We start from the raw sequence: 23,637 nt of genomic DNA, 5'->3' as shown, positions 1-23,637 counted from the left end.
GTTTTTTTACACAGTAGAAAAACAAGACAATAATAAGATAGATAAAATCAATACAGATAAAGTAAATGACTTCTGAAGGTGAGCAATCATGAATTATTCTGGTTCAAATACAACAGTTTTCCTTTTTTTTGTTTTTGGTTTTGGGTGGTTAGTGACTATACAGAAGTCATTTATATTGTCTGTGTTCTAGAAATAAAGTTTTAATCTGGAAGGATTTTCAGGATTGTTTTCTGTCATCTTTGAAAGGTCATGCATATCGGGGAAGGTCCCCCTCCATTTGAGAAAGGCAAATGTTGCACCCATCTTCAAAAGAGAAGGACTTCCGGCAACTGTAGTCTGTTTAGCTTTACTTTTGTCCCTGGAAAAAATCCTGGAGTGAGTCCTGTTGGAACACCTTTCTGGGCATGTGTGGTAGAAGGCAGTGACTTGGAGCAGGTAGCATGGATTGACCAAGCGTGTGGATCATGCCTTATCCACCTTATTATTTTCTGGGACAAAATGACCATGGGAGAGCAGTGGGTGTTACTTACCTTTACTCTAACAATGTTCAGCCACTGTATGCTATAATTTTCTTTTATCCAGTTCTGACATTACAGTCTGGGAGGGAGGACAACCAGAAGGGTAAAAAACTGGTTGACAGTAAATGGGTCATGTGCTGCATGGAGGTCAATATCCAGAGGGATATCACAGAGCTGTGTCCTGGCACCTGTTGCATTTAACATCTCTTTCAGTGACTCACCTGGGAGAACAAAAGACTCCTAATTTGTGCAAATGACGCTGTAGTAGGGAGACTGGTCAATGTGCTGGAGGGCAGGGCTGTCATTCAGAGGGACCTAATTGGGCAATAGAAACTGAACAGGTTGAAATTTTTTAAAAAAAGACAAAGGCTGATGCCAGCTCCTTGGATGGACAAATCCCTGGTAATGATACAGGACTGGACAGACGGGGCCAGGGAGCAGCTCTACAGAGATCATGAGCTACCCTGTGCCAGTAAGGTGGGTGGACCTTGGTTGGCAGCTGCACTCGCACATGGCTGCTCTTCTATTCCCCCTCCTCAACAGGATGGGGAAGAAATAAGGTGAAAAAGATTATGGGTCCAGATAAAGAAAAGGGAAATCATGTACCAATTATTGTCACAGGCAAAGCAGACTTGACTTGGGAATAATGAATGTTTTGCCATTTATAAAAATAGGGTGGAATGCTGAGAAACAAAGACAAAGCTAAACACCTTCCCCACAGCCCCTTCTCGGGCTCAACTTCACTCCTTCATTCCTGACTTCTGACTTCTCCTCTGGAGCAGCACAGGCAGAACGAGGAATCAGGGTTTGCTGTCAGTTCATAACACTTTGTCCCTGCTGCTCCATCCTCCTCACACGTCTCCCTCACCCTCTTCCGCCTCCTCCCCCTGAGTTGTGCAGGGGAATTGGGGCTGGGGGCTGCGGTCAGACCCTAACGCTTTGCCTCCACCACTGCTCCTCTCTGCCCCTGCTCCCCGTGGGGTCCCTCCCACGGGATGCCGTCCTTCCCGAACTGAGCCTGCGGGGGCTGCCCACAGGCAGCAGCTCTTCAAGAACTGCTCCCACACGGCTCCGTACCACGGGGTCCATCCCCCAGGAGCAAACTGCTCCAGCACGGGTCCCCCACGGACGGCAGCTCCCCCCAGACCCCTGCTCCTGCGTGGGCTCCTCTCCACGGGCTGCAGCTCCGGCCCGGGGCCTGCTCCTGTGGGGGCTCTCCATGGGCCGCAGCCTCCTCCAGGCCACATCCACCTGCTCCAGCGGGGGCTCCTCCACGGGCTGCAGCGTGGAGATCTGCTCCGTGTGGGACCCGTGGGCTGCAGGGGGACAGCCTGCTCCACCAGGGGCCTCTCCACAGGCTGCAGGGGAACTGCTGCTGCGTGCCTGGAGCACCTCCTGCCCTCCTGCTGCATTAACCTGGGGGTCTGCTGGGCTGCTTCTCACTGCTCACACCTCTCTCTCACAGCTGCTGTACAGCTTTTTGTTTACCCTTTCTTAAACACATTTTCCCAGAGATGCCACCATCTTGGCAGCGTGGCCCAGCTGGGCCCTGTGGTGGGGCTGTTGGAGCTGACTGGAACCAGCTGTGCCCAGCATGGGGGAGCCCCGGCCTTTCCCTGCAGAGATCCCACCAAAACCTTGCAATGTAAACCCCATACAGCCAGTCACAGCCACTTTAGCCAGGCTTAAAACTGAATAAAACAACCCATTGTGCACCAAAATGTCAGCCAGTCATGGAAGCACATGGTGTTGCTGCTCAAACTTAGTTAAAGTAGTGGTTGCTGCATCAAGAGATCACAGCTCTTGGAGGATCCACACCAAGGTGGTGACACCCCTGTCAGAATGCAGCCCATGGAGGAACAGAGGCCTGGAACAGAGAAAATGCGTTATAAGGAAGGAGCAGTGGAAGGAGAAATGCAGGCAGCAAGAAGCAGTAGAAAAAGTACACAGTATTAAACCCACCCTCCTACACTACCTGTTGCCTTACCGTAGGAATTGATGACTAGGCATAACATGCAGTGAAAACAAGGAAAGCTGGGAGTAAGAAGAGAGAAGAAGGGGTGTTGGACCAAATCTCAGCTTGAGCAGGGAAGAAGGATATTTCACAAACTGTCTAGTTGTTTATGTTGTTGTTTTTTTTTCCAGTTGGTAATCAGATATTTGTACTAATTGGATGTGGACATATAGAAATGAAGTAAAATTCCCTGTGTCAAGATGTTTTTTCCTGTGGCAGTGCCATACCTGTTGTGTGGTACAGCTGCTGAAAAGCCAGCCTGTGATTAGTGGAAAACAAAATTTCATGTTGTGAAAATGTTGATTAGTTAAATGCTGGTCAGTTAAACGTAAGCTATATGCAAATACACTGTGTTACTGTAGCATTTTTGCTAAATCTAACATAACTGCATTGATTAACAAAAGTTTGCAAGAACAGTACTACAATGTTAGTCAAAGTCCATTATCCAAGTGTCCTGTTTCTGGCCACGAACACTTAGGAAAAAGTGTAAAAACAAAGAGTATGTTATGGTGTTTTCTCAACCTTACAGCATTCCAAGAATTTCCTCACTCAGAAATGAGGTACAGTCATCCTTACAAAATGAGAGAAAGGTGAAATGTGTAGAGGAATACCCTTCTACAGAAATTGGTGTGTTTTCACCAGTTCCTGATGTCTCAGATAATCCTGTGCATAAAAATTTGGTGTTTTAAGAACGGCTAGGCTTGAAACTTTTTTATTGCTTTCCCCAGAACCCCAAATTTGAAAGCTGTTGCGAAACCAACTTACTTCCTTACTAGACTTACGCCTGTTAATCCTTTCACCAACAACGTCGTTCAGTTTAAAAAATGTTGATTTTTTTTTTTTTTTTTACTTCCAGGTTTTTTGGTTTTTATTTTGTTAAAATCAAGATCAGCTCTTTTAGACTTTTCTAGGAAACTAGAAAGCTTGTCCTAATTATCCTTGTAAATTGTTCCGGTACCTGTTCCAGTTTCTGTACCTGTTCATTGGTTCTGATTGAGATTCCAGCTGAGGTCTCAGTAAGATCTTGTGGTTTTGCTGCTTGTGAACTTGTTTGGTTTGCTGCCTGAATTCTGATCTTGATTCCTGGGAACTCTGAACAGAAGCAAATCTGGGCTTCACAGACTGAGACCTCTGTATTGAATATATGTAACTATTTTTCTTTGAATAATACATGAAGGAGCTCTCCAAAGATGCAAGTGTCCAATGAAGATGCATTTACAGGAATTAAAATTGATGCCTTGTTCTCAAGCAGTAAATCTTAAGATGCTCTAGACTAAAGGGCATTAGAAGTATCTTGAAATAAGCAAAAAACAAGAAATCTATATGATGAAATCAATGCAATTAGATAATTTGTTGATTTCAATGGTATCTTTACCTTGATTATCCTTGTATAAGCTTGTTTTTACATTTCATTATTTGTTTTTGAAGATTCTATATTTTTTCCTCTTCCCTGCCTAATGACCTTACATGAAGTCTAAATTTTGATCTTTAGGGTTTTCTTTTGTTCAACACTGAACAAGTACATAAAATTGTATAATGGAATGGCAAAACAACTCTTTTATTCAGAAAAGCAGTCTTTAAAATATTCCAGAAGTTAGAGCCAAGAAGGAGAAAGCAAGAAACTTTGACAACATTTTCCACGATGCTATATTTAAACTGTTCCATGTTAACAGTATTTCAGACTGAGGTCTTGGTGTTAAACTATCTATTCAGTCTTCCTAGAAAACCTTTGAAGTGTACACTGTCAAGGTACACTTAAAATTAGCCCAAACTAATCAGAATTTGTTTTTGGCAACGTTTATGTATTCATCTCATGTAGAGCCAGGTGCTTTGCAGGTTCATACCACATTGGTCCCTTAAATCAAAGGGAGGACTGCAAGAACGGATCCTTCTGTACATATACAGGACCTTTAAGATTTGCTTGTCTTGTAGCATGGGCCTTTAAGTCCACTTTCAGAAAAGATATAATCAGAGCTGGAGTTAGTCAGACTGAGGTTACTTCATCACAGAACTTGTTTCCAGCGTAGCATTCCAGAAATATGAATGATTAGCCTTGGCTTTGTAAGTTTTTTCTGTATAACATGGTTGTCTGTACACCACCCCATTCTGTAAGTTTTTCTCCTTCAGCCTGCTAGTGTGCCTGCAACTTTTGATCCTAACCAGTTAAAATATAAGATGTTTTCCATATCTCCGTGTGCATTCAGCTCTGGGGCTGTCTGCTGAGAAGCCAAACAGAGATGGCAACCTGTAGTTTGCACCTTGCATAGTTGAGTGCTATCCATGGACACAGTGCACAAAGTTTGCCTTGTGAAATAACAACTCATGTTTCAGGAAGCGAATTTAGTTCATGTTTGTATTGCTGCCTGTTATGGGTCTACTGAAGTCCAGTCCCTTGGGATTACATAGCTGAGAAGATACGATTGATGTCTGTGATTACCGTTTGGAAGGAAATATCTGATCCTTTTTTCCAGGAACAAACTCTTAAACTTGACTCGTCTACTTGGGATTAAAAAATAGATTGCTTAAAGGAGGTGAAATTAATCCCTTACAAAATTCAACAGATTTAATTTGGGCCATTGTTTGAATGCCAGGTTGTGTCTGTGAGACTACAGGTTTTTCGGTCTTATCTCTTGGAAACTCTGCAGGTATTTCTTAATGGGTTGTAGGATGGCATTGTTAACGCAAAACTTATGTTTGGAAGGTTTTTCAGCCTTCTCTCTGTTTTTGTCACCCCACTGTCAAGTTGAGTAGGATTAATAAAGCACCATTATTGAATCCTATCAGAAGAAGGATTTTATGTTTTCCTGCTGTTTTTTCAAGCAATTTTTAAAGGATAAAGTACTGAAATTTTAAATGTTTTAAAGGAGGTGACAAAGCTTGTGGGCATCCTTAGAGCCCTTGTTGAAGGCACTGACAGTTTTCCTTCCACAGTAGTTTCAAGATTAGATAGACAGCATATGCGGATTAAAAGGATCAGTCTGTGTCCTGGCCTGTGAACAGAATCTGGGTCTGCCCTGAGGTAGTGCTGTGAAACTGCTGAATTGCTCTCTGCCTTTAGAAGTGTTTCCCATAATATTTTAGGACATTTGCAAGGAATCTTCTGACCTCTTTGTGATGCGCATTTGCTGCAGCGAGGCTACAGCAAGTAGGACTTCCCAGGCAGTCCTGAACCCTGTAAACTGAAAAATTATGCAATTATGCTGAAAAATATAGCATCCATTTCAAACAAAAAAAAAAAACAACATACCACTTCAGCTTGCTGCCAGCCACTTAGTACCTGGAAGACCTTACAATCTTACAACATGAAGAACAACTCGGCTCACTCTACTTGTAACGTCTCTTCACTATAACACTTGATTTTAAGTGCTGTCCCGTTTGATTTAAAGGAAATAAAATGTTCCTGTTCTTAACCTCTTGCATCTCTGTGGCAGTGCACAGAAAATTTGGTGATAAATTTTACAGTTAAATTCACAGCCTTTATTTATAGATATTTAAATCTCAGTCAGCTGCAGTCAGTAAGCCTGATTTAACTCGAAATGAAAAATTTACATGATATATAATTAATGTGCTTGAGATTTAATTACCGCTGTTGCATTCATTTATGTACCAAGTAGACATTTCTCATAAATTCTCCAGATAATTATCTTCAGGAGATGTGTTGCAGGTTTACACTGTTTTTTTTTTTTTAATTTATAAATTGAATTCTTAAGTAGACTCACTTTATTTTGGTCCCTGGTACAAAAATAAAAAATAGGTGAAGGAAATAGGGTGTGACTGTTACCAATGCTTATAGAAGTTGACTTCTTTTTTTTTTTTTTTTTTTTATTTCTTCCTCCTCCCCACTGTATTTCATGTGGCTAGTTCTGTGTCTGTGATTTTAGGACTAGCTGACAGAAATTGTCCTTTTCATTTTCAGAATTCACTGCAAATATTCACTGATTAATTTTCACTGCAGTCTAGTAACCTGAGTTTTTTAGTGTCATGCTATTTGCCTATTGTAGACAGACAGGGATACTGAAGGAGATGTTTTATGTGACTTGCCCACTGCCAAGAAGGGTTTAAATAGAAATCAAGAATTTCTGGATGCTAGCTGTGTTCTTGGAGCATCTCTTTCTGTCTCAGTACAAAATAATCAACATATTATAAGCTTGAAGCAGTGGCACAAGGTTTGCCATCAAACTTGTTTAATCATTTCAACTGTTTAGTGCTTTGTTAAGTTCAGTGCAGGAAATTGAACCCTAACATTTTTTCAAAAACTTTTCTAGTGGTGATTAGGAGAAAAAAATAACCATTTTGGTTAACACTATTTTTATTTAATAATTTTTTAACTGAGAAATGTTTTAGTCAACCTGTTTCGGGTTTAGTTTTGTAGGATTGCATCACTTGCATATCAGATGCATAGAGCAGGGAGTGTCTTGTCTGTGTCTGTCTTGGTGCTATTTCATTGGAGCAAAATGTTTTGCTACACTCATGCCCAGATTTCCTGTTTCTGATGCTATACAGACAATTTAGGCTTTATGTAGTGTTATCAACAGGACTGCCTCAGTGTGAGTGGCATGGCAGCCTCAAATTCACCTATTATTACCGTCTTGGAGTGGTTGGATTTGGTTGACATTGCTCAGTTACTAGCCATTCTGATCTCCTTCAGCTTCAGCTCTCTGCCTATTTCCGATTCATCATGATCAGGTTCTCATTGTATGTGCGTGCTGGTGGTTCACATGCCAGGGCAGCAAAGTTGTGTGTTTTCACACCTCTGCTGTGGGCTGCCACGTTTACTTACTGGGACGTTAGCTGTTGTGAAGCCTTGTGCTCCAGTTTGACTTCATACTCACAACTTCCTTTACATACAATCCATTTCTTCTTCTTACTGAAGTCTTTCTGTTTAATTAACTCGGATTTAAATGAGGACCTTGGTGAGAGATCTAGACCTGAATCTCTTGATTTTCTTGCCATAAAGAAGCCAAGATATGTTTGAATAAGCAAGGAAATCTTACTGCTATGAAATTGCATATAGCCGATGTAGAAGTGTAGGGCTAGAAGCTCATTCCAGATATGAATCTAATTCATTCCTCTAGATACGAATCAAGTTGGAACAGGCTGCCCAGGAAAGTGGTTGAGTCACCAACCTGGGAGGTCTTCAGTGAATGTGTAGAGGTAGAACTTAGTAGCAGGGTTCAGAGGCGGACTTGTCAGTACTAGGTTAAAGGTTGGACTAGATGTCTTAGAGGTCTTTTCCAGCCTGAATGACTCTGTGATTCTCTATGATACTTACATTGTTCCAAATTAGATACTTTTCTGGGCTTTTCTTGGTCTCCGGCTAAGGAAAGAGAGATTCCAGAGCCTCCAAAATTATTCAGAATAAAAGAATCATTATCCTTTAAAGTTACAGGTGTGTGTTTCTTTTTTTGCTTTTTTGTTTGTGTTTGTTTTGTTTACCCTAAAGTATGATCTCAGTATTTCTAGTTGCCTTTTTAAACTGGTTGTGTTTTGTGTTGTGTTTTTTTTTTCTCTTTGTCTTCCAGGGGACTAAATAAAGTCATTTCCTTCAGCCTTTTCTCAAAGGTCTTATATTCCAAGCATCTTGTAATTATTTGTTTGCTGGTGCCTCTCCCAAGTCTAGTATCCTCATCCTGTCACTCACAGAATCCTGCTGTTCACACAAACCTAAACTTCATTGTTTTGTAATTGGGACACAAATATCTACCACATCTTATTTTTCAACAGTAATTCCTCTGTATTTAGCCAGAATAAAGTGTCCTTTCGTCATAGCCTTCTCAACTTTCTGAAGCAGCAAAGACCCTTGTATTCTTCTAGGATTAAAGTACTTAAATTGGGATGGACCTACAAGGATCAGATCCAACTGCGGTAACTGTATCTTGCGTAACTTTCTCACCCATTGCCTGAGTTAATGAATTCTTGTATTTACCATCCCAGGCTGTATATTGGGTAGTCGAGATAACTAGTTAGGAAATAAAAAAGTCTTGTCTGTAATTGCCTCAGAATTTGAGAATCTGTTTCACCTGTAGCATTTCCTTTATGGTCTTCTTCTCTGCCTTCCATCTTAAATTCAGTTCAGTCTTTTTTCTTGAATTTCAGAAAAAATGGACTACTTTCAAAATTCAGTGTAGGACTTTGTTTCTCTTAACTCCTTGCCATGGTTGTCCTTCATGAACAATCTGTCTTCTGTATTACTGTTACGGTTAGTTGTCTCACAGAGCTTTCAGGATGGTGGATAGGACATAGAACAGAACTTATCAGACGTTTTTCTATTTCGGGGATTTTGTGAGGACATCTTCATTGTTTAAGGAACTGTCTTGTGCTTTGTCTCAGTTTCTTCTATAATCCTTTAGGAACTGTTGCAAGTTCCAACTGCATCCTAGATACAAGTGCTAAGACAAAGCTACTGTTGTCTTAATCTGTCTTTTCCCATGAGTTTCCTCAAAAAATAGTTTAATAACTTTTTGCTGTTGCTGAGGTAGTATTCTTCATCTGTGCATTTTTGGCCATCCTTCATTTGCCAGACAGGACCTCTCAGTTGAGAAAATTACAACCCTTCTGTTTGTGTAGCCGTGTGCTCGTTTCCAGTTGTGCATCTGCCCCTACTTGGGTCTTCACACATGAGTAGGAGATTGAAGAGGGAGCCACCTGTGTCCCTGACGACTTTAGCAGTCTCACAGAAACTTGGCATTTCTGACCTGTTACAGCCGTATCTGGAAATGTCATTACAGCATGTGACTAGGTAGCATAGGGAAGGAGGGGCCCCAGAGGGGAGAGTGGAAAGGTAATTAAACTCTCTAAAGCCAATAGTCTTTTAATATTACGGAACAAAATGTTACAGGTTTGTCTGGAAGCCTGTACTCACTTGAAATCATTTATTTAGTATTTAAGCTTCCTGAATTGCTTTTGAAAGTCAGGCAGTAACATTCACATGTGCTTCTGGAAGTGTCTGTGGTCTTCATCTGTATTTCAGAGCATGACTGCAAAGGAAATTGTGTTACCTTATGCTCTCAGCCTGTCCTCTGCAGACTGATCGTGCCGTCACTGCAGTTTCTCTGCCAGTTTGAATTGCAGAGACCTGAGAACATCAGCCAAGAGACCCCTTGCAGACAGGATCATGTGCAGTCATACGCAGGGATCTGTCAATCTGCTTGGTGCAAGAGTTATTAGTGAGTTGCTCCAAGGTGTCCTATAAACCATATTTTACCAACTGAAGCTTTTTAGAAGAGGTGTTTGTTTCTGGTTTGGTTTCTTTGTTTGTTGGTTTGGTTTGTTAGTTTTTCTCTTGCTGAAATATTTTTCATTTAGTCATAGACTAATAACCTCTTCTTGCTTAGAGAAATGCAGCAGCATAGAACTGTTTAGGAATGCATTTTAAGGAGAAGCTAATTTCTTAATGCAAACTGGGTAATGCTTCTTTCTGAAAGTTAAATATACTGGTTTAACTTCAGCGTACCACATATTAGCATAATGACAAGTAAGTGTATTTTAGATAAGCAAACTGTAAGTTTGTTCTAGCTGCATGATGACATCCGTGATTCGGAACACTGTACTGGTGGTTCTTTACACTGTTAAAAAAAAAAAAAGTAAAGAACTGAAGTTCTGCTTTTAACTGAAGTTAGAACAGAATTATATATATATATATATCTGTTATATATATATTATAATATATATAATATATATATATTATATATTATATATATATATATTATATATATAACAGAATATATTATGTATTGTTCGGTTTAAATGAGACGTTGAGTAGTTCATCAGATTTGGACACCTATTTAGCATTTTGTACAACGTGATGTTCCTTATAAGAAAAATTGAAGTAAAGTTACCATGTTGGACTTCTGTGGAATTCTATGCCTAGCTCCAAAGGACATCAAGAAAGTTTTACTTGGTAGTCATTATGTTTACTGTTAGCTTGACTGTACTTTTTAGTTTCTGTAGAAATCACAGTTTCATCAGTACCGGGGACAAAAAGGTATTCTCAATTATGCAGCTAGTTTAAAAATGAGAGAGCTCTCACATGAGAGAGCTTGGTGGTGGTGTGCCTGCTCCTGGTGTATTTCTCATGTTTGTGGCTGGGAGTAGCTCACAGCTAATTTAGTTAGGTTTGCAGGGGTGCGCGTTGAGAACAGCATGGCAGGGCATCACGAGATTCCTTTGCTGGTGGATGTTAGCAGTTTTGTGATGGAGGAGTTTGTCCCTCTGTTGCATCTTCACTCCACTAAATCCCTAGTTTGAAAGTTTGCAGTAAGAAAGGTCTGTTCCTCTCCAGAACTGCTTTCCCAGAGTCTGGATATGACATCATTTGATCCATTCCCAATCTCTGACCTATGGTGCCCTGCAGCTTTTCCTGCATGTGTTGGGATTTTTCTCTCATTTGATTAAATTAACCTTCCATGTCAAGCAGATTGACGAGTGCCTTCCAAAGGTCTGTTACGTGCTTCTTGTCTTTTGTGTTGTCCATTTAGCTTTTAGCCTGATCTGAGGTTTATATATGTCTCTTCATTTACCGTGGGTTTGACACACTGCTTATCTTCATTTTGGGGATGATAATCTGTTACAGTGTGTGGAGCGGTTGGAACTTAGATAGTTGAACAAAATTTGATGCTGAGCTTCACAATAGCTGAATGTTAGTAAGTCAAAGACTAAAAATTTAGTTTTTTTATGGAACATCTCATTTTCTTTGTAACTGGAGATAATTCTGAAAATACGACTTAGAAGGAAATAGGCCACAGGTTTTCGGAAGAATTTTTTTCAACAAATGTAATTTTATAAACAAGCTACATAAGGATGTTCTGCATTTGCAGTGGTAATTTCTAGATGTTAGCATCTACAAATACAAATTATAGACAAGTCTTAAGTTGGCTATTCCTACTCTGAATACAGTTTCATATGTTGCTCCATTTTTTCCTGCTAAAGGTTTACACATTTAACAGTCCCTCTTGTGATGCAGCTGAAATTATGATTCCAGTGGTTGCAAAACCAATCTGCAAACTTGATAAGAGGATTTTTGCCTGGGATGGGGATGCAGAAGCTACATCTTCAGCTTTTAGCTTATTTTTAGCCCTTTTTTTTATATTGCCACCAAGATCAAGTAACCTGGGGACTTGACCCGTGGACAGTCTTAGCTTGTTCATGTTGCCCAGTGATACTCTATCGTAATTTTGCTTGATAAGAATGAAGATTTACTTGCCCTGAAGAGCTATTTATATGGGTTTCTTAACACCACACATAGAAAAGAAAAAGTATTCACACAGTACTTGTAAAAAGTAAGTGCTGTTCAAAAAGAAGACATGCATCTTTGGCAAATTGTGCATAATATTAAAAGAAGATAGTGGCGTTAGTCCTAATCTGCTTCACAGGCAGGTCTTTCTACTTGTGCTTTTTCTGTTTGTTTCTTCAATATTTGGTCTATTTATATAGCTATTTGGGACAACTTGTGTGAAAACGTATTTTGCTTTCAAGCTTTCATCTAATGTTGAATGTTTCTCTCTGCTAAAGTGCAGTCTGTTTCTGATATCCTGTTCGATTATTTTGGTACAAAGTGGTAGGAATTTCAACTGAAATGAAATTGTAAACCCTTGGAGCCTATCCACATGCAAAAAGTACTTCTGTAAAAATAAGAGATATAGAAGGTGAAACTCACAGGAAAACATTTTTGTGCATAAAATGTTTGTGAAAGTCCTCCCATGTCCATCAGTGAAGAAGGCTGGTAAGTAAAAGAGGAAAGGGTTTTGAGGAGTTGTGAGTGATGTTGTTTAGCCTCATGGCAAGGCATCACAAATTGTTTCACTTTCTACCCGTCTAGTAATGCTCCATTGTTCTGGCTTAAGTTGTGTGTGGATATGAGAGTGATAGAGCAACTGGTGTGGTTGATTCTGGGGTGAATTTTGTTCTGCTGGTTATTACTACATTTCTGTTAGTCCTGTGGTTCCTTGAAGCAGTTTCTGTCCAGTAGTTCAAAGGTAAATTTATTTACAGAACTGCAGCATTGAGAGGTGTTAGATCAGACCCTTCTGGCAAAGTACAATGCCCTACTGAGAACTGTGGGTGTTTTTTTGAGAATTGAAGCAAAGTTGCTATGAAAGCCGTAATTTTGGGTTTGTACAAGTCGAAAAGTCATTAGACTGCGCTGCAGCCTCATCTTGCCAACAAGAATAGTCTTTCTAGGTATTGGTCCCTCAGTAGCAAGAGAATATGCTTGGGAACCAATAAACAAATAAATACATAGACAAACAGAGTTGGTCTAGAAATAAAAGACAAAAAGTTTTGGCCTGCATTAATGTAGGAGGACATGCAAAATGGTTTACTGGTCCGCTTGGTCCAAGAGTAATTCTGTGCATGTGGATACAGACTAGTGCATACCTCACAGGAAAAGCAGGGTAAGATGTCACTCAAAAGGATGTTTTGTTCTTCAGTTAAATGGTGAAATTGCCTTCTTAACCGTAACTACACTGCTAGCATGGGTACTCTGTGCTCAGGTACCTTGGTGCATAAAAGAAGAGTCTTTTAAAAGCTTCTTCAATTGTGGTTACATGAAAGTTGCACTCTTGGTTAGAAAACACAGAATGCATACAGAGATACTGGAGGTGTAGAGTTTCACTTAACAATTCTGATCTAAAATAAGTCATTTTTACAAGTCATTTTCACAGGTCTTTTTTAAACTGAATTAGGCTATTGTGATGCTGTGATTTTATTTTTTTTTTGGTGCCACACCAGATAAATCTTAGCCAATATCTAATGATACCAGAAGACGAAATTCACAAAGTATATTTAGGAACAAAAAATGTAATTTCTAAATACACTTTAAAGAAGTTAAAAGCCAATTTTTCCTCTTTCTTCTGTGACTCCTTATTTTTTTTTAATAACTTACAGGACTTTATTTTGATTCTTCATGGGTTTTTTTTGGAAACATTTTTTAAAGGGAAAAAGTGTCAGTTTATATGCAAAGAAAATGAAAGCAATGGCTTTAATAATAAGGAAATATCAGTGAATTTCATGTCTTGTTTATCCTTTCAAGAGTAAGGAGACCAAGCACTAATGTGGAGAGTAAAGCAACATTTAAATTAAAGAATCAAAAAGGATGCCACTGGCAAGGTTTTAAAACTGACTGCCAGATCTTCAGCTCTGGTACTCGTAACTGTTTGAATTGCAGAAGGCTTTGTTATGAAGCGGTTCTTGCCTTATTTCTTACTTTCTGTGTCACATGCCCTTCTTTTTTGCTGGCCCTTCACCCTCCCCTTTCAACTCTTAGTTCCTCCAGGCCCAGCTCCTGTGATGTTTCTTCCCAGGTTTATATTCACCTGTATGAAAGGTGTATGTATGTATACAGGTGTATGACATGTATGAAAGGTGTATGTATGTATACAGGTGTATGACATGCACAAACGAGAAATTTGCTGGTAAGGTCACTTCTGAAGTTCAGCTGCAACAAGTTAGTACAGTAAGGGACATCTAGATAGGACATCATGTAAGAATTCCTCCCCATAAGGCCAGTGCAAAACCAGAACAGGTTGCCCAGACAGGTGGAGGAATATCCCATCTGCAGAGGGTTTTGAATTTTGGCCAGAAAAAGTGATGGCAAACAGAGTCTGGTATGGGTGTTAGTTCCGCTTTTGGGCACAGAGGATCCATTACGCGATCTCCAGGTCTGCTCTGCAATGTGAACCGAAGCACGTGGTGGGTTCGGACCATCAGAGGCTGCCCTTCAAAAGTGTTCTTCAGAGTCAGAGTGAAACATGAATGTAGGCCCACCCTGAGAAACTCACAGTGACGAGCGTGGGTGCCAGTCTATGCATTCTTGCAAGCTGCAGATTTATTGATTTATCTGTTGCCCCTTCTCTCAATTCACCTTTAACTTTACTGGTTACCATGGGCCTTTACAACATCTGCAGGCATAAAAGCTCTATTTGTCTAGTGATGCCCATGTAACCTAACAGCAGACGTCTGCCAGATTGATTGGAAACACAGAATCAAATTCCATAGTGAAGTGGTGATGTTAACATAATCCTGTAGCACCCACCCTACAGAGCTGTGGGAAATACCTAATTCTGTGTTACTTCCCTATTTTTTTCTAATCCACTTCTATATTTAAAGTTAATTCAGTGGCATCCTACGTTCATTTTAAAAAAGTTTTTTTTTTTTTCCTTCAGAGAGGTCACGTCTTCAGTACTTGTTCTGACTTTAAGAAGTTAAAAACAAAAGGATGCCGAAGTACAGCAAAGAAAAGTGAAATTAGTGTGTGCATGTTTATAAGGTCACTCAGGCAAAGGTCTGGTATTTGAAGAGAGGTCCAAACTGTTCTGCATGATGCAGAGCAGAGACCAGACCAGCATGGTTTTTAATTTTAGTGAAATACCACTGGAGAACAGTGGCATTTAAGCCTGGATATCAGAAGAGAAAGACATCCTATTGTAGGAGGGATGATCCGTCCTTGAAAAGGAACAAAAAGATAACGCGGAATAACTTTAAATGCCCATTTTTGTAGAATGGAGCATTTAAGAGGCCTCTTATTTTTCTCTTTATAATAAAGAGCATAATAAAGCAAAATAACTAGGACTTCCATTTCCAGGAAAGAAAGGGTCATGAGCGTCCGTGCAATACATGGCCTTTGCTAGAGCTTCTAAGGATAAGTGAAAGGAGCCATTGACTCTCAGACTGTCTGTGAGCAAAATAGAGAAAAAGAGTTAATAGATGGATACCTAAATATTTTAATTACTTTAAGTATTGAAACATTTTAGACTCATATTGTTCCTCCTGTAATCTTACCCGTGTGAAATGTGTTTTACCTTACAGCTACCCCGTTTAGTTGCTGCATTTCTCTGCTATAATTTCACTACCTGGATGTGTAATTATTTTTAAAAGATAAGGTTAATAATCCGTAATAAAAATATTTTCAGTGGAATTTACTCTTCTACTAAAATCTAAGTGTTGGTGCATAAAAAGAGAAGACAAAGTAACCTACTTTTACAAAAATGTGGGTCATCTGAAGTTTGTTTTGAAATAATTTTTATTTGGAATGGGGACAAAAGCACTGGGGGAGGGAGAAAAAATGATTATGAAAGTAAGACAACCGGCACCCCACCTTGTGCTTAGAATATCCTTTATTCGTGTTCTTGTTTGCCATATGACTAACACGATATCCTTTTTTCCCATAGTCTGCACATATGGCTTGACTTGACTTGTCTGCATGGAAATAGGGGGGTAAGAAGCGTATGTTTGGGTGATTCCCCTCATTATTCTTTGTTTTATTCTGAACTCTGCGGTATGCGGTTTGGTTCTGGTAAGCTTGTTTTCCTAGCGGGTGGAGACTGGCAAAAGCTTTGTGTTTCTGATGCAACGCATCTGGTTTTGATTTTCTTGATCTGGCAGCGCCGTGTGATCTGGGTAACTCGATTAGCACCGCGTACGTGTATGTTTTTCGCATCCTGATGGGACCCTGCAGCTGCAGGCAGGCTCTGCCCTCCCTCCCACCCGCCCCGCACCGCCCTTGCCCAGGCCGAGCCTTTGAGCGAGCTGCAGCCGCAGGAGACGTGGAGAAATGCCGGCCTTCATTAGGGGCTAATTGTGTCTGAGGAACAGATTTTGCGTGTTGCTGTCTCGTAGCACTACCGGGAGCGTGCTGGTGCTGAAAGCAGGTCTCGGTCAAGGTCTCAGGTCAGGGCAAGGAGAGCGGTGTCGGTACCCGCCCCGTGTGCATGAACGGCTGCCCCTTCTCATCAGCTCTGGGCAGGAGCACGGGGCTGCCCTGCTTCCTCGGCCACCGGGGATGCGGAAATGGTTAAAACATCAGGCTAGGAGAAGGAGAAATGCTTGGCATGGCTAGCCTCCTGAAAATCTGGTGTGTGGCGGTACCTCGGGGCGCATCCGCGCCGGTGCTTCCTGCCAGGAAGGCCGTGACAGCGGCAGGGCTGCTTGTGGGGTGTCCAGCTTGGCCATCCCTCTCTGACCACTCGGCGCTACGCTGGGGGAGCAGGTGCGTGACATCCTTCCACCTGGTTTTGGCGAGGGTGACGGGGCTGCCTTTACAGCATAGCTCCGGAACACGGTTGAGACTCTGTGAGAAAAAGAAAGCGGCAGAATAGGCTCCCTCGAGCCTTTGGAGCTGGTCTCTGCAGATACTTGGGTTTTATTTATGTGTGTGTGTTTTTGGTGGTTTGGTTTGGTTGGCTTTTTTTTTTTTTTTTTTTTTTCTTGGTCTTTTTTTTTTGACTTGGTTTGGTTTGGGTTGTTCTTTGTTTCGTTTTATCGTGGAGTAAATCAGCAGCTTGTCCTTGAAACAGAAGAAATAAAAGGATCTGCAGGTGCTGTTGGAATGTGATGGGTGGAGATTAGAGTGGGCTCGCTCTGAGGGATAAAATGGTAACAGAAAATACAGTAGAAGAGAAAGTTGTCTGTGTAGGGGGGATAAAAAAAGTTAATTTTAATCTGCTGTAACCTACATTATGCATTCCTGCTTCCTCCTCCTTTGCATCTGTTTTTTTCTCCATAGTATTTGTTTCTTGTGTTGTTTTTTTTTTCCTGAAAAAAAGTTACATAGATACAAGCTCTAACTGTCCAATGTAGCATTTAATTCCGTGAATATTGCAGCTGAAAATCACTAAGATCTTTTTTTCTCTCTTTCTCTCTCTTTTTTTTTTTTTGAGGAAAGAAAGTAAATTTGGTTTTGTTTTTTGGCTGTGACTATAGCTTTAAATGAAATCTGTTTGTTAGTGGGATTTCACATTTTCTCCACAAGGTTTTGGAAGCGTGCAGCTCCAGCTCCTACATGATCTTTCTTACCTAATTTTTGGTGAGTGGAAGCAGATACAGGCTCTGTCACTTGCTGTCACACTAAAAGAAGAGACAAACCGTCTAATACTTAAAAACTGCATCTTAACAACACAATCCAAACATACATCAAGTCCATGAAAAGGAGCCTAGGGTATGAAAGCTAGAAAGTGTTAACTCAGTTGTTTTGAAGGCTGAGATTGGGAAGGAAAAGAGCTGATATACCCACCATAATCAAATAATTGGGAATTTTATAGGTACCACATCTCCCCATCTTCCTTACTCTTCCCCAGTCTGAACATCTCTGCATCTCACGTACTGCACTTTTCAAGCCTTTCTAGAAAAAGTCTTAGCCAAAAAAGTGTGGGCTTAAGTGTAGGTCTAATTGAAATAAAAGTCGAAAAAAAGAGTTGATGTTTTTTAGTTTTTTTGTTTTGGGGGGATGAAAGAGATGGCAGGGGGCTGTAAGATGTGGTGCTTTCAATAGCTCAGTGTTACAGTTTCCAGGCAGTGGTACATTTTTAACTCCCTGTACCCCCAGGAAAGGTAAAGCAAGTTCTGTACCCTACCTGTCCCATTGGCTTTTCCAGCCTGGCTCAGATACAGCTCCTTTGGCACTCGTAAAGTAAATGAGAAATTAAGGAAGAATCAGGTCTCTTATTTGCTGTCTGAGCCCTGCTTGCTTTCCATGAGGGTGTATCCTTACCTGGAAGCCCTCAGGTAGTTACGAGCACCTGAGAACAAATCCTTTTACGGATCAAATGAGACTGAATGTAGGAAGTTACTGGGGTTTGAGCACAACTGCTGTACCTGTTCAGTGAGTTGATCTTGTACATTTAGATTTGGGAAGACAGAAGATGTTGCTCTGTTGTCTTGGTAACTGCTAGATTTGTCACAGATGCCTTTAAGAAATAGAAAGGGTATTGCTTAGCTGTCCTAGGGGCTTTTTACCCCTCTGTATGTGCACTATTCTATTACTCTAGCCTTTTTATTTTTTAAGGTATTCCTGGAAACAGTATTTGTCAAGACATTTCTGTCTGCTGAAGGACACCAGTTCGACTGAGGTGCTAACCGGTGGACTTCCCTCTCTGTTGTTTCACTTGGTTTTCATGGATGCTGAATATTTGCTCAGGAGCCTTCTCTCACATTCTACCAGGTCCTTCTTTTGCTGAAATAATCTCAACACCGTCCAAATGTTTCTGTGTATCTGACACAACCCGTGGCTTGTTCACATTAAAGAATTCAAAAATGCAACGTGTAACTCACTTTAAAACTTTGCTTTCCATAACAAAATTGATGAAACTGATTTTCCTCTCATAGTATCATTTCAAGGATTAAATCTGAAGGACTAAATGACTCGAAATTTTTCATAGGTGCAGAGAGTTTTGAATGTTGATTCTTCTCTGGTACATTTTCTGTCTCAATTGCATCAAAGAGTAGTTGCTGCATGGCAGCTATTTGTGTCAAGACTGTAACACTAACCAAGAATACAGCTGAGTAAGATTGTCTCGACCAGAAAGGTAGGATTAAGTCTTTATTTGTGGGCAGGGGAGGAATATCCAAGGATTTATTGAACATTCTAGCTTACTCTCTGTGAGCGAAGACTGGGGTATTGTTACTCACCATGAGGATAGTCATGCCCTGCAGTTTACCACATCATATTTATGAGCTCTGTTCACAGTTGTTTGTTGTTACACTATTAATGGTACCTAAAAGGAGATGGAAAGTTTATTGGGCTTGTTGTGTCAACTTTATTATCTGTTTTTATTTCATTTTGTAGCATAGATCTTATCCCCTATTGTTTAGAGAAAAATATGTGTTTTCATTGCTTACAAAAGTGTCGCTAGTGTGAAGATAATGTCATTTGCATTCAGAATGGATCACTGGAGTGTCACTGTTTCCCACTGTACCCTTTCTTTTTTTACACAGAGGAGGAAACATTGTAGATTACAGGTAATTATATGCCCAGATTCAGTAAAGATTCATTTTTAATAACTGTACCTCTAACAGAGACTGAAATTAGTCTCACGTTGTAATACTGATCTTAGATGTTGTGCTTTGACATTGCTTATCTACTGTTTTAATTTCTCTTTCTCACTTGGAAATTGATTTAATTAATAATTTAGATTATCCAGTTGCAAATTAAAGATGCAATCCATAATACATCCAGAAATAAGAACAACAATAACCTGTCAGAAAATCCATGTTTCCTTAGCTTTGCTTTTAGAATAGCACTTTTATTTATGTTGCTTTGTCATTCTGGTTGGTGAGAGCAATCAGATTTATCCCTTAACCAATTTCAAACTGGGATTTATGATTGATTATTCTTTTTTAAGCATCTTTGGTCTAGTGAGTATAATTGTTGTACCTCACTGCACAGGTTGCATGTGGGTCCTTGTCAAGATTTTTCTCTAGTGCTTTTGGCTTCTCTCTTCTATTTGGACCATAGTACCAGGTATCGTTTCTCTGGCAGCATCTGGATGGCTTCAGATACTCCCAGAGTCCTTTGTGTCTGTTTCTTCAGGACTTCAGTGACAAATGTGATGGGAAGGATCTGCTTTTTATTGCGATCAGACCTCTGCAGTGCCCTAAGGCTTTATCGGCCCTGTGCTCAAGAGACCTCTGTCTCTTTGTTCTTGCTTATAGGAAGTTGGTCTGTCGGCACCAAAGGTTCCTGACTATTGTTCCTTGCTCAAGTTTAAAGCTTAGTTTTGAGTAAGATGGGGATTGCAAGAACATGGAAGGCATGGTCGCAGTACTCTGTTATGTGTTATCCAGGGAATAATGACATTTCCGGACTCTACAAGGCAGCTGTGTGACTTGCTCAGGTTCTTTAGTTATGATGTCAATTCAAATTAAAAGAGATATTTAGGATCTGTTGTAAACAATTTTTAGATTGAAAGCAGAAATTTAAATTTATTCCCTGTAATCAAGGGCTAGCCTGAGATGACATGGTTTAGAAAGTCTACTTCTGATGCACATTCATCCTTCCCACCACAGAATTTTGTTCCCTGGATAGAGCCAAAGTGGAATTAGAAACAGTGGGAAACTGAAATCTGACATATGATTTGCTTTTGAGTCAATTAATGTGCATACGGCAGCTTAATCCAATTTACTTCCATCCCAGTGTGGCTGGAATACTGATCGTTCCACGTGGATTTCTTATGTTAAGGGCATTTATTGTGTTAAATATGGGGAAACTTATAGTTACTTAAATCTACATAATACTTGTAATTATGCCTTCCCAAGAATTTGGGGGTTTTACTTATTTTTCTGCCACAGAATTAAACCTCTCGACATTCCTATTCAAGCAGCTCAGTGTTCCTTTGGCCATAAATTCATGGTTTTGCCTTTTTTTTCCTCCATTATGCCTGAAGTTCAGCTTCTTTTGTGCTTTCAGCTGTGGGCAAACCTGAAGCCAGGAAGCCGCCGAGTCTTGTACCACAGCGGCTAACTCCAGTTCTCTGTTAGGCACCGCATTTGTGGGCATACCACACCGATGCTGTAAGCACGGGCTGGTGTACAGCTCTCTCTTAATAAGAGTGTTGCCTTACTTTTTGTTAGAAATTTGCATACTCTTTTAGGCTAGTTGTGATCAGAAGAAACTTCTGCAGTTAGGATGTAGCTCCTCTTGAAATTTACATACCTTGTTCTAATTAGTAAACATGTCAAGAAGGAGAAAATGCTGTATTCAGCCTCTCCACACCTAGTAAGAACAAGTTACCTGTTTATTTGTTGGCTTAGACTAAGGCATATTTACATGCACGTGTAGTGTAAGTGCCTCTGCATATGGATAATAAATGCACCTGCAGTTTTTAATTTTGTTTAGTTCAGTGAAATAGTTGATGTTTGGAGGTGGGTGTTTTTTAGTGCCTTTTCTTGAGCTGGAGATATCCTTTCTTAATCCCCTAAACATTTTTGCAGAGAAGGAGCTTGGAAGTCATGAACAACTGATGTAGTCCTAGGAATAGGTGACTTGAGAAACCTGGAATACAAAATAGGTTAAATAACATAACTTTGGATTATTTTGCTTAATTTATGAGTACTGTGGTGAAAACATTTTTGATTTGGGATTGTGACTAACTGAAGACGACTCTCTTCTTATATTTTTTTCTCACCAAAGTTACCCCTGCCAAGAAACATGCACATGCTACCAAATAGTACAGTTCTTAGGGCTCTGAAGGAATCACGCTGTATTTAAAAATGTTATTTGACCTTCTTTTGAACCATTGTATGTTCTTGCAAGTATTTTTTTTTTTAACTGACTACTAAATTTTATTTTCTCTTTCCTTCTCCAAATAATCTGCAGTGTTTGTGATTTTGCTTTCCAAGGTATCTTTTCTTTTCTTTTTTTTTTTTTTGTTGCTGTAGCTCTCACCTTGTATATCATTTTGAATACCAAACTCTGCAGAAACCTTTAAAAAACTGCCTACATGGAATTAGGGTTGATGACTAGAAGACAAAAGGCTTTTCTGTTGAACACCAAGTACTGCAAGTTTTAAACTGGGCTCTTTCTGAGTTCATAAGCAGGCCTTAGAAATGGAAGCATCCAAGATTATGATGAATGAAATTGGAACTAAAAAGCTTCCCAGCAAATATTCAAGTCATATTATAGTGATAAAACTAATGTGATTAACTTGTTTAGAACATTGCAGTGTTATTGCAAGGATTCCATGAGGGCTTGTAGAAAATGTTGTACGCTGGGTAGGTTTTCATGTGTGGTGTTCCCGCTTTACAGTTGCAATACGGTGAGTGTTGTGGGATACTACAGTTGTCCATCCTTGTCAGTATGAGACTGTGCGTGTATTCGTGTGCCTGCCGTGTGGTGTTAATGGCACTTTCCAGGTGCTGCCTTCACTGACTGGCATTAAACATACATTTCACAGCTTCTTCTGTTTGGAGCTGTTCTGGGTGTGCTTGCTCAGCACGCGGCAGGGAAAGCAGTCAGGTTTCCCAGACAGGTTGCAGTTCAGAAAAGAGAGAGTCGTCTGTTACAGGAGAGGTGGGGAGTTCTCTCTAAGGAGGCATTGCTTGTGCTGTTCAATCCTCAGCCATTTCATACCAAAGAGTCCCTTAAAAATTGAAAAGGTGGCATATGTTTCCTAAAAGAACGTACAGGATTTTTTAGAAGTAGCTTTTATCCACGTCTTTTCTAGGTACCCGTACCATACAAGTGGAACATTGGCGCATTGCTGAGTCTGGCAAAACATGGGCGCTTTGTGCAGTTCCTCGGGGAGCGTGCCAAGACAACTTGTACTCAGAGCCTGTGGCCCTTGCAAATTCAGCCTGAGGTTTCTCTGCTTCAGGTGTGACTTGGAGGTGTGGGTAAATACACCCAAAGAGTAGCAGATTTTTGCTTGCAAGCTCAGCTGGCACACTAATTTTTCTCTTTTGGAAGCGGTGTGAAATGAGAGGAAATGGTCAGGGCTCTCACACTTGAAAAGATCAATTAAAAGGCGTGGGCACAAAGGTCCCTAGCAGTGACAGTGGCCGGGAGCTGAGCCTGGGCTGCATGCCCGGGTGGTGGCAGAGCAGGGCCTGGCCCCACTACACAGCAGACACCCACGCACCGGAGGGGGCCGCATGCGGGAGAAAGCAAGTGATTATACATCTGGATGTGGGAAACGAGTAATAAGCCAAGTTGGAAGCTCTCACATTTTCACCTTTTCTTACCGCATGCTTTCCTGAGCGTTAATGTTGTGGTCTTGCTCCCTGTCGATAGTATGCCCTTGGGTAGTATCTTAAGTACTTCATTTTCAGCATAAAGTAGCAGAGAGAAATCCTCAGACTTAAGCTGTTTCTTACTGTTGCTTGAAACATATGTGGAGAGGGTGTTTTTGTTTTGTTTTTCTTCTTTTTTACAGGCAGAAGCTAGCTTAACCTTCAGCAAACAGCTGGTTGTTCTAGTAATCAGCCTCTGATTTCTCTGTTTTAAAGACAGGCTCATCCATCAAGTCCTGAGTGCAGAGCTAGGAGTGCTTAGAGAGCACTTTCCCATGTATGTGTGATTACTGAAGCACAGCTGCTGTTCTGGGTAATTAATGTGAGAGTATGATGTATTTCAGATGGGTGCTGCGTCTCTATTTCCAAGGTCAGATGACCTTTTTTTGCTTATATTCTCTTCTGTCTATGGCATTTTATTTAGGATATTGATTTTGGTTGCTTGCTGGAGATAAAGTGCTCTTGGAAGGCTGGTGAGAAAAACTGTGTCTGCATGAGGAAAATGCTACTAAGAGTAAAAACAACAAAAAAAACATTTTTAATAGTCTTCAGTTGCCACGTGAAAAGGGATATAGTTATTCACCGCCTTAATACATGGTTCTTCAA

The 23,637-nt window shown here is 40.4% G+C and overlaps 1 protein-coding gene across 7 annotated transcripts in view; it reads left to right on the top strand.

Moving 5' to 3' along the window:
• Positions 1–23,637, top strand: part of APBA1 (amyloid beta precursor protein binding family A member 1) — a 90,243-nt gene that overhangs the window by 26,255 nt on the left and 40,351 nt on the right. Inside the window, exon 1 of one of the 7 annotated variants that reach the window (XM_083818802.1) lies at positions 16,043–16,516. The exons of the other annotated variants lie outside the window; for them this stretch is intronic. The gene's annotated coding sequence lies outside the window, so the exon portion shown is untranslated. Of the gene's footprint in view, positions 1–16,042; positions 16,517–23,637 lie in introns of those variants that run through there. 7 annotated transcript variants of the gene reach the window in all.

Source organism: Anser anser (genome assembly GCF_964211835.1).
Source record: "Anser anser genome assembly, chromosome: Z".
NCBI classification, from domain to species: domain Eukaryota; kingdom Metazoa; phylum Chordata; class Aves; order Anseriformes; family Anatidae; genus Anser; species Anser anser.
The sequence above is the reverse complement of the archived record's forward strand: the minus strand, read 5'-3'. Positions and strand labels throughout refer to the sequence as shown.